Source organism: Bombus pyrosoma, linkage group LG10, assembly GCF_014825855.1.
Source record: "Bombus pyrosoma isolate SC7728 linkage group LG10, ASM1482585v1, whole genome shotgun sequence".
In the NCBI taxonomy this organism is placed as follows: domain Eukaryota; kingdom Metazoa; phylum Arthropoda; class Insecta; order Hymenoptera; family Apidae; genus Bombus; species Bombus pyrosoma.
In genome coordinates, this window is record NC_057779.1 from 15,066,040 (window position 1) to 15,083,736 (window position 17,697).

Here is a 17,697-nt window from a genome sequence, read left to right on the forward strand (position 1 = left end):
ATTCAATCTGACGCTTCACTTATCTAGAAACGCTGCATCACAATGACATTAAAACATCAATTTCTTTATCTGTCATTAGATTAACTTATACGCTACAGTATTACAGTTAATCGTGGAAATTTTTTTCTAATTTATCACACTCATTAACTGTAGAACTTAATTTCGATAAGACGTACCTATAATTAGAAATATTTCGCAGCAGTTTTCTAAGTTTAGCAACTAATTAACACGATGCCCATCTTCCGCTATCAACAATATCTTATTTCCAGGTACTTCGAGTAATGAACATTTCATATAGATGAAAGTGTACGGATCGATAATATTAGAATATCAACGATCATTAATTTCCCGATGCTCTAACAATTAACATTAAGTAGTTTGCATACTGCAGTTCTTATTATATTCGCTTGCAATTAGAAGAATTGCATGCCACTAAAGAACATCCTTCCTAATTTCCTTCCTCAAATTATTTATGTGTATTATTATTATTTAATATTATGTACAAATTAAAAGAACACAAAATCGATAACTAACGATAACCGTAAGAGGAAAGAAATTCTGATTTTCATAACTCTATCTCTCTTTTGCTGTACGCATTCGTCTTATTCCCCGTTATAAGTTGATCGACTTTTGTAACTGTCAGACTTTTGAGAGAGTTGCGCACTTGGTAGATGGAAAGGGGCGATCAATCAGGTAGAAAGATTTCCAGTTAATTATCGCAGAAATACGCGAAGAGGAGCGTATGTTCGTGACATCGAGGTAACAATGACAAATCTTGTAAAGTAGTTGAACGTTCATTGGACAGGAGCACAGTGTTTACGAGGTCGAATAATTGAATCGGCCTGGCGTGCAGTGCAACGTCTGTTAATTCCATGGAGCCAGAGCAGGCGATTAAAACGCATCTCCGTGAAGGAAAGATAATTGGCACAGATGCCCTTTGCAGGCCATCGGGTCGTTAAACGGCACGGTCTATCGTTCTTCCTAATTCAGACAGTCGATTCATCACGAAACCGAGAATGTTTATGCACATTCCTAGGAAATTTAAAATTGCTTATAACAAAATTGCACAGATTATATCTTGTACGTTGCATATGATAAAATTCCAAGATAATTTATATACGGCGAATTTTTAAATTTGATATATTATTAATTAATTTTACACGGTTTCACACCTCGTGTTATCCGAGGTGATTTGAACTTTACCGTAATTTCATTCTTTTCCCGAATTTTAACGCGAGGAGTAGGACAGAGCAAATAGTAAAAGATATTATGAAATGCTAAACAAATTTCCAACCGATTAAACAATGTGTTAAACCTAAGAACGTGTACGATGTTACATTATCAACATTCTTCTATAATTTTATTATATGATTTATAAACGTTAATCGACCTTTCATTATTATCCGAATTTTCGCGTCACGTCGGATAATCGCAGCTTTTCTATTTTTATATTACTGTATTTATTATTATTATTGCTGTAACATTATATTACTGTATTTTCATTGGGTTTTCGGATTAGACGTATTTTTCTCGTTCTGTCGAACATTTTAGTGAACTTTCATTTTAATAATCTCGAACATTCTGAAAGATGTTAATGATTATAACATTAATTACGTCATTGGTTTCATATAATAGCGCATTTCGTAGATGGACATATCTGCTCAAAAGTTTTAAGTTATCTCTGATTTTTAATAATATTGTAATATCATGGATGAGGGGCCTGGGGGGTGTCATGTGAATTATAAACGAGCGGTTACTGAGCACGTATATAGTGAGGCTAGGACAAAAGACAAGGGGTTGCTAGGGGACAAAGGACGAATTAATAACAGTACGAGTTGAGATGTCAAGGAGTGCGGTATGCGTTGATGAGAGTCGAGTCGTTGATTAATTATTTAGTTGTGCTGATTATTATACGTTTGCTGCGATTAGTTCATGTTTAACGAACATTATTCTCTGTACAATTAACACCTGTTCAATCTACTTAGTTTATTAATGATAAGTAACTATAATATATAGTAGTATATATAATATATAATATTTTATATATATAATTAATAATATATAATATATATAATATAATTAATAATATATACAATATATAATATATTATATAATATATTATATATAATAATATATAATAGTAATGATAAGTAACTATAGTAGTCACGATGCTACAATATTTTGGTACTTGGTGCAGATTATAAATTATAAATTATAAATCATATGCTGTTCCTTACTAAAACTGTTAATATGTCACGCTCTGCTTGTTTCTTTATCATATAAAATATGAATTATAGTTATAACATGATTCGTCTATAATTTTTTCCAATTAGGAGCAAATATAATAATTGACCGGGGAAATATCATAACATGCGATACTATGTTTATAAAATATCCCAGGTATAGTGCTTGATATAATATTCAGTGAATGAAACGCCGGATAGATTCCGTTTAATCAGGTCTCTAAAAACACCAATTTGCATAAACATTTTCAGTAGATTCGTTATCGTACAGATCTAGTCCTAACCCATAGAATAATACACTTGAAAAGGCCTTCGGATTTCTAATTAATTCGTTTCAATTAACCGGCTCCAAGTATATTTTGTTCGGATAGATGTGACGTAAGACTATACCCAAAATGGAATTTCATCGAGGCGAAACTATTCTCAGTTGATGTTTAGTGGTGAAACATTGTGAAAACATTGTGACTGTGAGTTGGAAATCTATTTCGTAATTTACGATAGGAATATTTGCCGTCTAATTGTAACGGAGATTTCTGTTATGAAAATACATTTAACGTGAAATATCCTCGACGCGTAGTAAATTCTGTAGTTCATGGATTAATTTAATCGGTGAACCACGGGTTAAGGTATTTCGTGATTAAGGAATTTGGGCGTTGTACAACTTTGATATTCAAATGTAAATATTCAAATGAAGATATTCAAATGTAGTTTCGTCGTTCAGATGCACCATCAAACTCTCTGGTATAAATAGTCCAAGTTAAGTAACGTGACAAAGATTAATAGATTACGATACAATTTTCGTGTTTTGTTATCCAAAATCTAAAAAAAACATTCTTTTCCACCTATACGTACAATATTATGTACTGTTAATAGCACGGAAAATATGTTCTTTGCTCCTCCCACATTTCCATAAAATTGCATAAAATAACACGGATATCAATCAGAGTATTAAATCTGATCCTAATTAACAATCTAATGTAATAAACTAGTCCCAATTAATTCTAATAATGAGAAGCGAATCTTATAAAAATTCACTGAATTATTAAAATTATTGCAAACTATCATACTATTCAACGAATATTACGTGCAAAGATATAAATTATAAAACTAAATTGTGAAATTCTTTAGCGCTTTATCCCGAAAAAAATGTCCATCTTTTTCATTCGTTCTACGTAGAATTTCGTGGTAAAAGAGGTCAGACATAAAGGATAGCTCTGATCTGTAGAAGCATGGACTAACGTACCAAGTTTTACATACTAAAGCTTGCGGCAGTCGTGTTTTACAAGGAAGCCGAAGCTCGCTGTGAAAAACGGCGGGAGGAGCGCAAAGAATGGCGGGTGTCGCGGAAAAAATTCATCTTTCGCCAAGTTTTCCACAGCGTGCTCGAGCGAACCGGTTCTACGACGATCAACAATGTGGCATTCGCTACGAAGAGCTTGAAAAGAGCAGGGGCGTTGGTTTGCGCGACGGAGTTAAGCTCTCGAGCTTTGAGCTCCCGTCGCCCAATTAACGTCGACCAACCTACCCGCTCTTCATTAAGCAAGCCGACCTCTTGCGTCGCATAATGAAAAGGGTACCTCGTTAAATCCATGTCGATGTACGAAAGAAAATAGAGAAAAAAGAGCGAAGGGAAGAAAAGACCGGGGAGAAAAAAATGGAAGTTCTCGTCGATACGCTTGTACACTTAAGTGTAAGTAAATACCATAGTTTTTTGCCGACAACAATTGTGTGGCTTGCGTGGAAATATTTCTCCCGTTTGTATAATTCTACTCTTCCTTCCTCCATCTAGAAACCACGCGGGAATCCTCCGTTCGTTTGCTCCGCGTAGAAAAATCCACTTACAAAGGATTTCGTAATTTTATGGTAAAACGTGACACGTTGGAAAATATTCAGAATCTGCACTGTATGCTGGGAGATACAAAAAATAGCACGGTTTGAAGATAGTAGCAAATAGTTTGTACGGTAGAAGTTAAAGTACTAACTAATTAAATAGTTAGTTTTTATTTATATATTATAGTACCAACTAATCACAGCAGTAACAACTACTGTACAAACTAATCACGACACAAGCTGTTCGAATAATTGATTGATTTTATTTTCATACGAGAGACAGAGACAGAGAGAGAGAGAGAGAGAGAGTGATGTTTTAATTGTTGTACGAATATTCGTTTCATAGACAGTTTTGAACACGAATGTAATACGAATTATGGTTTACCAATCATTGATTATATTAATAGCAAGGAATTATGCTTAAATTTTCCATTAGTCGATATGTCAATAATTAATCATTTCGTTGATCTGTTATTTAATAATCGATAAATAATACGGTTTATTGTGTATGTATTTCTTCAGTTTACGATATATAAAGAATTTCATGTTTACATTTGTAGGAGAAATGTTAGTTAGGAGAAAAGAAATATAAATGGAAGTGAACATAAATACATATGTCTGTGCTAAATAAACATAGCAAAATATTTATGTGGTAGTAGACAAGACAAATTCGTATGATTTTATGGATCGCTGCTCTTTACTTTACTGCACGCACGTGTTAAGATCGAATATTAAAAATTGTGAAGAAGCGAAATTTGTCTGGTGAGTCCGCACGACCGCACAACACGTTCTGACATTGTGGAAATACCATTACGCGTCGTAGACGTTTCCCTTTACGTCCATAACGTGATGTGACATTGTGAGACTTTCAACGTATTTCTCTTCAGTCAACGCGCGATCGAGCTAAGGATTGGTACTTTCTACGTGTTAATCTGCTAACATCGAGGTGAATCGAACAGACTCGAAAGTAGACGACAACGCATCGATAAAAGCTGCAAGCAATATGATCGATATATATATATTTTTTTATTTTATTGATATTTTATTAATATTAGGTCGTCCGAAAAATGTCTTTGTTTTACAGACACGTCTTTTACAACGACGCATTTTTATACAAACATGAAACCTAATCTGTTGAACGTTGTAATCTTTATTTTGATAGAACAAAATGGATCATACGTAATTCGATAAAATAATATAAAAGGGAAAATGTTGTGCATCCATTATTTCTTGATAAAACGAAAGAAATTTTTCGGACGACCTAGTATAATATAATGTAGATCTGATTAAATGCAATAGAAAAGCTTATTTATCATTACAGCAGTTGTTACAATAATATTTAGAACCATATTGCTTGCAACTCCTTTGCAAAGTTTGCAAATTTTGCAGTTTTTATCGATGCATATATATGTACTTTTACAATTTTGTTTTATGAACAAACCATATCGTATATTATTTTAACCACTGACAAATATATATATATTTATTATATTATATTTATATTTATATAAAGAATATTAAATATATTTGTCAGTGATCAAAATAATATACAATATGATTTGTTCATAAAACAAACTTGTAAAATTCGCTAAAAACTTGAATAATATTTTTGTACTTTTACAATATAAATATATATATAACATATTTAAATATGTTCAATATCATTTATATAAATATAAATATATATATTTGTCAGTGGTCAAAATAATATACAATATGGTTTGTTTATAAAACAAAATTGTAAAAGTACAAAAATATTATTCAAGGTTTTAGCGAATAAATTATCAAAATTCTACGATGAATATTGACAGCGGACCAGTAATTACGTTCTTAAGCATCTAACGTTAATAGCTTATGCAAAATAACGTTTACCGATGTCATTTTCAAAAGGCACACACGCGAAGCATATTTCCCGAGAGATTTATCTGAATTTTATCTGAATTTTAAAAATTAGAACCATTAAGCAAATTCAATTTTCGCAAAAGCTTCGGAGTAAAATTAACGAGCGAAATATATATTTTAAAAGGATACATTTAAAAGAAATTTCTGTGATCCTGCCAATTATTACATCGCTTGTGGAAATTTATTGTAAATGCCATTTACCATCCATTCAGATTCTCTTCTCTTTACTGATATTTCATTAAAACTTGCCTATTGTTTTACACAGATGAAATAACAAAAACTTTATATACTTCGGTATAAAAAACATTCCCATTTTCTGGACCATTTTATGTATAGTGTTTATTAACAAAATATATATTTTAAAAGGATACATTTAGAAGAAATTTCTGTGATCCTGCCAATTATTACATCGCTTGTGGAAATTTATTGTAAATTTACCATCCATTCAGATTCTCTTCTTTTTACTGATATTTCATTAAAACTTGCCTATTATTTTACGCAGATGAAATAACAAAAACTTTATATACTTCGGTATAAAAAACATTCCCATTTTCTGGACTATTTTATGTATAACGTTTATTAAATTATATAATTATGCACTCAGTTATTCTAAATTAACAAGGTATTAAAAATATAGTAATTAAATATTCTTTTCAAAAAGGTGGTTTCTTCAAATAATATTTCAACAATGATAACAGTGTTAAAACTGTACTCTTTGTTTAAAATTGATTACTTATTTTCGAACATATGCTTCTCAAATTTATTGTTATTATTAATTACTTGTTCCTTCATTACTCGTGCATTTTACAACTACTCTTTGTTAATAATATAATTATACAATACTTAGAATACAATTGGACAGAAATTATTGTATATGAAATATACAAAGCAACAAATATGAACTAGAGCAGACTAGAGATTCGAAAGATTTCAATTCTTACGAAATTCTCAGAAGAAAGAGGAGAAACGGAACGAATAAATTTTAATAGATTAATTAAATCGAACGAATCGCATTGTTTCCCACGTTATTAAGCAAAGAATAAAACAGACATCCATTATTAATGTTTCCCTTACCAGTATTTATGTTTCATGATCCAGAAAGATTAACAACAGATGTTGAAACTTTCGAAAGTGAACAGAAATAAATCACTTTCACGTAAAAATACCAAACTAATCTCTACAAATGTACACGTTTCTTCCAAAGGCAATGCGTTAATCGCCATTTTTTGTAGCAAACTCAGATGGATATGCGGTCTTAAGAAAACCTCATTAATCAAGTTGTGCTCTAAGCGTTTCACAAAAGCTACTCAATACACAATATACGTACGTGTTATAATATCTGTTTTTTATCTCTTTCGATAACAAGGAGATCCTCGAACCAGACGAAAACTACCGACTACAATACAAAATTAATTGATTGGCTTAAAAGATATTTTAACTAAAGGCGAGGAAAAATATATGTAACGAGATATTCTTATACGTTCGTTTCTTTCGTCTTTCATACGACAAATTATCGATATTTTTTTCTAGAGAAGAAAAAGGATGCATCGGGTGGCTCGTGGAAAAATTTGCAGCTACATTTCAAAATATAGAACTGTCCTTAAAACCTTCGAAAACTATTTTTGCTATTTCCCAAGTGCACACGCATGAGATGTCACGCACTGTTCCAAACCATTTACATTTTTCCTAATGAAATTAAGGATCTTGGTGTAAAAGCTGGGCAAGAGCAGGTTCTAAAAAAGATGCGAAAAATTGAATAAGAATAAATTAAATACGACTCGTTTCAGAAATTAATATTTGGCCTTAGAAATGTTTGTACAACAAATGTTACAAGAAATGATACTGTTAAATTTTTAAAAAATATGCCTATCTGCTCCGATATTTCGACTGGTCTGGTTCTTGCAAGAAAATGCCGGGTACTTGAAATGTAATATTTTTTCACATCTTTATTTTTGCCCCACTTTCTTCCGTGCTCTTCAAACAGTTCCTTAGATAAACCACTGGTCGTCTTTCGTTGGCACATGTTTACTTTCCGATGACCGATACGATTATTGTTCGTCCGAAAACATTTCGAATCGACAGGAAGAAAGACATGCAATTAACAGAGCAGTTTACCAAACATTCAAAGCACGTTGACTGACAGATTAAACGCTACATTAGCACCACCATTGCGATATTTTAGAACAAAAGCTGGACATGGCCGGTTCTTCTTCCCAAAGTCATATTGTGTAAGTCGAAAAATTGTTATTAAACTTGTCTGATTTTTGCATAGATTGCTCGGCGATGTATAAAAATACACAAAGCTTGATCAAGTACGATTTTTCCAAAAAGTGGACTTGCCCGATCTCTGTATCTTTCTGTGATACTCTGACGCACTTTAAATATACGAGCCATGACACAGCCAATGATAAATCGTATTAGTGTCACAAGTAATAAATTTATATAAAGAAAATACGTAGATATTAATACATTATTTATATTCGATCGATTGATATATTGCTATACCGATATGATATGATACCGATATATTTCTATACTTGAAATTACATTTCTCACTCGTTAGAAGTATCTTGCATCATCGGTCAATTACGTAAGCTCTGAAAGATTAGCAATTGATCCAGACATTTTATTCACGCGGGATAACAGAGGAAAATTTGAAACGTAGAAACATTCACCTAACTACGAACGATCGTGAGAATTTCGGATACGTTACGTAATACTGCGATACAGCTGAGAGATCATCAATGGAGGCACACGATTTTCTCCGCGTTAGCGACGCTTTCGTTTCCAAAGGAATCTCGCACGAGTGAAAGAAAGGTAGAAACAAAAGTTTGAATCGTCGCGCGTACCAATGAACGAGGATCTCCGTTAGATAAATTGCGATCGGCGTGACCTCATTCTAAAGATCTCGATGAGATAACCCGTGTACCCTCGACTCTTGGCTCGCTCTTTGCCCCATTTACCGGGTGTGTAGGTCATCAGGGACGAAGAGGAACGACGAAGATAACAATTGATGTAACAAGAACGAGTACCACTTATTCTCGGTACCGCCGCTATAAATAAGATTCGACAGTGATGACTTAATTTGTCGAAATTATGTCCGTGCTTAGCCGAATCGCCGCTGTTTCTATGCGAAATATTACAAATACATGAGGTGGATGAAGGGACATAAAACGCTCTAGATACGCTACAGAAACGTATTTAACGAACTGGTCTTCGTAAACCAACCAGATTATCTGATACTTGAGTGAACAGGCAAGTATCCATTGAATGCCGAGTTTAAATGCGTTAGGAATAATCTCGTAAGGTCAAGGTTCACCATAAGCCAAATTATTGAATGCTAAAGTAGCGACGAACGCTTCTCGACAATCACTTTTCGAGAAGTTTGGATATTTATACCACTGATATATATGTATATAATGTGATAGAATTATTGTTGTATATAAAATGTAAAATTATAAAAAAATAATTGTTATTTATTATTAGTTGTAACTGACCTCTGCTCGGGATCTTATATCATTCTTTTTAATAATATGGCTGACGATAATAATGTTTTGTGAATTTCTATTAGCTCGGTAAACGTTCTGCGACCTGTGAAACAGCGCCGGGTATCACGCAGCGGAGTCGTGAAGCTTGTGACATGACGCACGCCGAAAAGAGAAAGACATTGCTTGGAAGAGAAGGTCGTGACGTCTAGCTATATCGTGGCAGCGATTATAAACAAAACACGATCGAAGCGAAGAAGGTCGCTCGTGCGAATATCTGCAAATTGTCTACTGTTTGTATTTTTGGTTCCTTTTGGCTCGATCCTCTAATGCTCGTGTCGCGAGTGATTCATACTTTAAAATCTTTCTTTAAAGTCAAACATCTAAACCTTGCTCGTGAAACGATCTTTAAAATAATGAAAATGCATTAAAATCCATGCAGTTTCTCAGGAAGCTGGAGAAACTCAAAAGAAGGTCCTGAAGATTAATTTGAACAGACACTTACCAGAATAATGTATAAATAGATATATATATGTCGGATTGGCATTATGATTAGGGTTGGGGTTAAAGGGGCATGAAACGAATCTTCGTTGTGGTTAGACTTTGTCGTTATGCAATAGAGAAGATATTGACTAATGCAAACACGATTGTTACAGATATCGACAAGTAACCGTGGTAATTAGATACTCGAGACGTTAGTGACAATGATTCTAGGTTCGATAACGAATCCACGGTCAACAGGATAACTCTGTATTAAACGTAAAATACTTTAACATAACACACGTTTAATGGGACGCTCTATATATACTGCTCGATGTGTAACTCTCCAAGGTGATCACACGAATAATAGACTGATGGCATTTTTTCCTTCCTTTTCGATTGCGTTCGTTTGTTATATACTGGTCCGAAGCTTCGAGAAGGTTCCAATCGCCGTTGCTAGGCAATCTCTGCTTGGAGTTTGATTGTTAATACAACGTGTATCCCATTATATCGACATTCCCGAGGAAAAATGTCCATCCCGTGACCCCGGCTACGTTCGGCGACCAGTTGTGTCGCCTCGAACCCAATCCCAATATCACAAGTCTCGAACAAATACAATGAATGACAATTGTTTAATTACGGCTATAGTAGAATCTAGATTACAATATTACGGGATTTTCTCATAGTTCCAAACGGAAGGCTCCAGTGTCCTTCCATCTCCGACATATATATATATAGATAGATTAAATAAAGAAAGCGAATTTTAAATAAATTTGAATATCCACGTGCGCGTTACTCTATAGTTATGTTTAAATTACGTCAAGAAAACTAATTATACTATTTTAAAGTGGAACTGAGATAGAAATAATATTAAACCTTTGATCACAATGTAACATAATTGTTTGGCTGCGTAGATAAAGTATAACAAAGATTAAAAGAAAAGGAGGTAGTTATGTAATTAAAGAAGAATATAACAATCGATTCTATTAGGCTGTCCCAAAAGTTTCTTTCGTTTTATAAAGAAATAATAGATGCACAATATTTTATTGAATTTTATTTTTATTGCACGTTATTATTTTATTGAATTGTGTATGATCCATTTTGTAGTAATAGAACAAAATGAATGGATCATACAATATAAAACACATTTTACTAAATTTTATTTTTATTATACATTATTATTTTATTGACTTATGTATGATTCATTTTGTAGCAATGGGAAAAAATGAATAGATGATACATAACTCAATAAAATAATAATATGCAATAGGAATACAATTCAATAAAATGTTATGCATTTTTTGTTTTATATTATTTTGTTGAATTACATATGATTCATTTTGTAGTCATAGAACAAAATGAATGGATTATACATAACTTAATAAAATAATAACGTGTAATAAAAATAAAATTCAATAAAATATTATACATTTTTTGTTTCATATTATTTTATTGAATTACATATGATCCATTTTGTAGTAATAGAACAAAATGAATGGACCATGCATAATTCAATAAAATAATAATATGCAATAAGAATACAATTCAATAAAATAATAATATGCAATAGGAATAAAATTTAATAAAATATTGTACATTTTTTGTTTTATATTATTTTATTGAATTACATGTGATCCATTTTGTAGTAATAGAACAAAATGAATGGATTATGCATAATTCAATAAAATAATAATGTGCACTAAAAAAATAAATTCAATAAAATGTTGTGAATTTTTTGTTTCATATTATTTTATTGAATTACATGTGATCCATTTTGTAGTAATAGAACAAAATGAATGGATTATGCATAATTCAATAAAATAATAATGTGCACTAAAAAAATAAATTCAATAAAATGTTGTGAATTTTTTATTTCCTATTATTTTATTGAATTACATATGATTCATTTTGTTCTATTACTACAAAATAGATCATACATAATTCAATAAAATAATATAAATCAAAAAATATTGTGCATCTATTATTTCCTTATAAAACAAAAGAAACTTTTTGGGACAACCCAATAAGAAAGATATAAGATAAATAACATCTTTCACTAATGATTATTTGTATATGTAAATGTAATATCAACCTTACCATTTGTTTTAGATTCTACTGATCTATCTAAAATATCTATCTGATAGCTCCATACGAATTTCAATGTCGTGGAAATATACTATACATTATACATTATGCGAAGATTGTAAATTTATGGCACGCGTGTTACAATGCCATTTTCAGTGTTTGAGCTGCTTTAAATCATACGAATCATAGGTGTAATTTCCTCGTTATTCTATTCGACTTCTGAACGGAAGGAAAAAGAATATAACGTTATACGTTGATCGCGTACAAATCACATCGTTAATAATATAACTAAGCAAACTTCCACCTGATATGATTACGTAATGAACAAGACACTGTCGTAGATAATATATGCAAAGATAATATACAATAAGAAAACGTACATTACTGCAACATTTCGAAATTTCTGTTGATAATCATCTTTGACGTGTAATTATATTTTAAATAACTTTGTATCATGCTATTTATATCTCTCGGAAATCATTTGATTGCAATAATGTCATTAGACAAATATATACATTGGTGATCATATAAATGGGGAAAGTCCTTGCTCAATTAAAAAAGTCTTGCATAAATTAAAAAATGCTTTTTATCGTGTAACGTCACATACCAATGGGAACACTGTGGCGTAGAAGTTAAGAGCAATTTCCATTTGTTAATAATTATTAATAACGTTAAAAGCTGGTACCACCGTTAAGTCCAACATTGCCTCTGTATAAAACAATGTGAATTTTTCTATAATTTTATAACAATTCTTACTCGTGACAGTAGAAAATATACTTCTATAATAAAAATAAAAAGAACATCTCAAAGAGAGTACATTTTCTGGTTCCGTACAAATTATCAGGGACAAATAGGAATGGCACCTACGGTGCTTCCAAATTTAAATGAATGGCACTTCAGTTTTCTCTATGACTAAACGGTGACTTTTTCTGGTGAACTTTGTCTATATTAGCGCAAAATTTTCTGGTTTCGTACAAGTTATCAGGGACAAATAGGAAAGGCACCTACGGTCCTTCCAAATTTAAATGAATGGCACTTCAGTTTTCTCTACGACTAAACGGTGACTTTTTCTGGTGAACTTTGTCTATATTAGCGCAAAATTTTCAGGTTTCGTACAAGTTATCAGGGACAAATAGGAAAGGCACCTACGGTCCTTCCAAATTTAAATGAATGGCACTTCAGTTTTCTCTACGACTAAACGGTGACTTTTCCTGATGAACTTTGTCTATATTAGCGCAAAATCGTAGTAGAAAATTTTGTGATGCCTTTGATGATTATCGTACGCTTAAGAGCATCATAATAATCAGACCAAATAATCAGAATTTGTGGAAATAATTTTAAATCAGAGAGGTTCCTTTTTCCGTTAAAAAATTTGATTTTTGGCACTTACAGTGCTGTTTACAAAGAGTCTTTGTTATTCAGCTTATGTAATTTAACAAGTTGATTATCGCTATAAGTAAAAGTTTGAAAGTCAGCCTATAATTATAACGTTTATACCACAAAGTACAAACAAGGTATATTTAAATCTATTAAATTTATTATATGCGATCGAATAGCAGATAGAAAAGAAAAGAAATTAGACTTCTCACAACGCAGTTAATTGAATTTAAAAGTAAGTGCATCATGCACACACATACTTGTATATACTCTGGCTACTATACCATGTCTCTGAACTTATTTCCCTGAAGGTTAATAAGGATAATAATACGGCTTACTTTCCGGACAAAGAAGAACTGCGTCTTACATTGAACTCGTGATTCATAAAAATTGCCTTAAGCAATCACATTTCCTATTAACCGAATGATGGTGTTTCTCATAACGTAACTATTTTGCTGACAACGTTGACACGTGTTTTCTCAGAGAATAGATCAAAAGAAATCGAGCGCTTTGTCCACGAAAAGAACGAAACGCTGAACTGACACGTGACGGTTCATGAGACGGCTAATGTAACTTTCTAGCTCGATTCTTTGTCTTTGAATGAAAAGCGAAGTTTCGTCAGCGAGCTCTTTCATATAGAAAATTACAAGCGAATGGTGATCATCTATTCGCAAAACTATTTCAATGTATGAAATAATGATAAAGTAAAACATTAATTTATATTTAATTGGTCAACAATTTACCGCAATTCACATCCATATTATGACAATCTATTCTCCAATATCAAAGCACATCAACCTTTCTCTATTTACAAGCAATGCGAGTTTGTATACAGAACAGGCACATTTTAACGTTATTCGATACATGAAATCGAAAATGCCACTGTGTTTTGTAGCATTTCGAACAGTTCATTTATAACTTTCATTTCTTCTTTCTGGTCGTGGTTCCTCGTAAACCGTTTTATATGTAACAAAATCTAATTTCCTATTCTTCGAAAAATGGTGAAGGAAAATTACAAACAAAAATTGTCTCCTTTCGAAGTTTCCAAGAAATGACATTTTCTCTCAAAACTGTGTTTGTGCCTCTGCAAGAACATAAACTCGATGAAAGTAAAATCTTGTTACCTTTTCATTCAGTGTTTAATGGATTTTTCTTTATTTTTTATTACTTTGACCCAAGTAATAATCATAAAGGCTCGTTGCTATGTACGCAACGCTGCGTGTAAATATTTCCTAAAAACATGATTGCATGTGAATGTGTAGCCTTCGACTTGTATGGCGTTATAATGGATTAAAGCGTTCGATCACTCTCATGGTTTTATAACGAGATCGTTTGCCAAACTTGGAGGACGACCCTCCAACTTTTTAAGACTCTTGCTTCGTTACAAAGGCTGCGGGACAATTTGTTGCGACCTTCCGACGCTACCAGGATTATTAATCGCGTCTCTCGCCTCAAAAAACTGGTTCACTTGTGACTTGCACAAAGCTTCTTAAGTTTGAAACGACGAGCAGGAAAGTATCGCGCCCTCGAACAGGCAGATGACTTTAATGACTTCGTGAAAGGGAGTTATCACCGGCGCGACAACCCTCATTACGTTTTCTTACGCAAAAGGGCGGAAAACTAATTAACTTGAGTGCAGCTTCTTCGCAAGACTTGTAGCCGGTTAAGAAAATTCGTTGAACTTGGCGAAACAGGGTTACTCGGAGGTCTTCGAACAACGAGCGGAATAATTTCCTCAGTGTTCGTAAACTTCTCGAACGGTTCGAATTAAAGCAACGAATAGCGGAAAGTTCCAGCTATTATCGTTGCTGGTAACTTCGGATGAAATTTATCCCAACTTCTTTCCTTCCTCTCATTTCGCGATACCGTAAAGCAGCGAACAGGATATTTCAATGTTCGTGTTTCGTTCTCGTGTGTATGACACGGGAGAAATTCGATATTTCGAAATGGTAAAATCGATATGATATATTTTAAGAAGATACAGCGTCGCTAGAATCGGAAACGTTTCTTGATAAAGCTGCGGCGAAGCCTCGCTAATGCAATTAAGCGAGAAAATGAAGTTTCTTAAGCTGCGCTGCAATAGGAGAATCTGCATTAACCAAGTTTGATTGAAGTATGATTGAGATTGTTGTACACAGAGTTTGAATTTCCATGACATTACTTGCGTCGCACTTTTTAAATCCGATTTTTAGACAAAATTCTACGTTCTGGCTGGCTAGAAGCTTTCTTCCAGGTTGCATTTGAAAATATCGTGGAAAAATTTTCCAATTTGTTGTTTGTAGATCATAATCCATGTTAATAAATCAGGACGTTATTTATGTTCTCATAACATCAATTTGATAGAAATTATTAAAGCGAGAAGCTTAACCGAGTTCAAAGCGGCATATTCAAGATTCATCCTTGGAATATTCAATCATTAAGCGTACAAAATAATTAATTCTCATCTACTTGCTTTTACGGGTCACAATATCTCTGTCGTACTCAATTTTTGGTTAATTAGAATTCCAAGTATAATCGCCTGAAGCGAAATTATCACTTTCATATCAAAAAGTACAACGTGAAATTGCCAAAGACCTTCGCAAAACGTAATATAGGAAAAATGTTACGCTTTAAAGAGCAAAGTTAATAAATACAAAAATACAGCATAAATTTTACAGTTTCATGTACCGCCGCAGAGACACTGCACCGGCGAACCCAATAAAGCAATGAAACGATAAAACGTCGAAAAGATAAACAAAGAAACAAGAAAACTACGACGCCGGTAGATCGACGCGACTGAATCGACGTATTATAAAATTATTCCGCTTTCGAGGTAGAACCGCATCCGCTGGCGGGTCGTTAGGCAGCCGATTACAAAATTCCCGATTCATCGAACGTATTCATCTCTCGGTCACGCGAGTGGCCGCGAAACAAAGGCAACGACAGGTCGAAAGAATACGCGCGCACTAAAACGAATCTAACAATAAGTAAAATGACCTTGCACAAAGAGTCGGCAGTGTGGCAGGTCGACGACCGGTTAGCACGGCTCGCAAGATGCAATAAGGAACGCCTTTCTACAGCCTTGACTGCAACCTCCATTACGTTGCTGCCAGCTTCGTCGTCACGTGTAGACGTGCGTCGAATGACGTATCACTGTCGCCGTCCGATATCGTCCACGCATGTATCGCCGCAACAGCCGTTATTGCGTGGGTTAGATATTTTTATAATCAAGCAGCAAGCGTCGGCGATTTATCGGAGCGTTGTGAAGCGGACCGATACGCTCGAATACACTTAGCCTCTGCTAATTTCTATGGAGCAGTGTGCACGCTCGCATGTTTGCCGCGTGCGTTAGCCTCCGATTGATAAACACCTGCGGTCCCAACTGATTTATATCGATTTTTCGCCTGTACCCTGCGTCGCGTGTCTCGCAACGACTTTTTTTAGATAGCCGCTGCGGCGCAGCGATAGCATCGTACAGCCAACGAGCGTTTAGTGATAGTTGAAGCAGTCGACGACCGTTCATAGTCAAGTAAAACGCAACAACGCGGAATGTTTTGGAATTAGCAGGCAATTAGCTTTTTTCCTTTCGCTTAAACTCGCCGCGCTTTATTTTATTGCCAGCGGACCGTTAGTCGGGCACTCGAACGTCACGCTCACGACCTGTCGCTACATGGTGCGACCGGTACGTACAGATGTTGGACTTTCTCTATCCTGGAAACACGCATTCACCGGTTACTTATCCTCTCCACCCTCGGGATATCGAGAAAATGCCAAGTGAGGACATTCGAGTGTCCGTCCCCAGCAACTCGTCTAACTTCAACTCCTTTTCTCTATCATCGGTTTGCGATAGAAACTTACTTTACTTTAGTCGACAAGTTATTTCTTTTTATTATTGTTATTTAATTTGTACTTTACAATTTGCCCAGCTGGACATTTGATAAATTTTTCTAACTTAATTGCTAAATAACATGTGGATGGCTACCTCCAGTGGAATACCATCTTCGAGTTTGACTATTTTATTTCTTTAGTCAGGTCAGTGGAGTGTTTTCTTTTTGGTCTTCTTTCTATGAGAGTTTTGCTCGCTTCAGCAGCCAGCTGGTATACTTGACAAGTAAACGCGCGTTGCTTTTATGGATCCACGCGCCTACTCTGGCTTTTTCCCAACGGTCCTTACGCTTCGAAGAGATAATGGCATTGAGTTTCACTTGCAGATAATAGAGCGATAATTGGCGCGAGCGATCTCTTTATGATAACGATGAATAGATCGCGGATTTTTATGCTTTGATTTATAACGATATGATTGATAATGATAAAAA

The 17,697-nt window shown here is 33.9% G+C and overlaps 1 protein-coding gene across 5 annotated transcripts in view; it reads right to left on the reverse strand.

Moving 5' to 3' along the window:
- The window catches only part of LOC122571792, a 215,792-nt gene that overhangs the window by 140,497 nt on the left and 57,598 nt on the right, over positions 1 to 17,697 (reverse strand). The window lies entirely within an intron of this gene.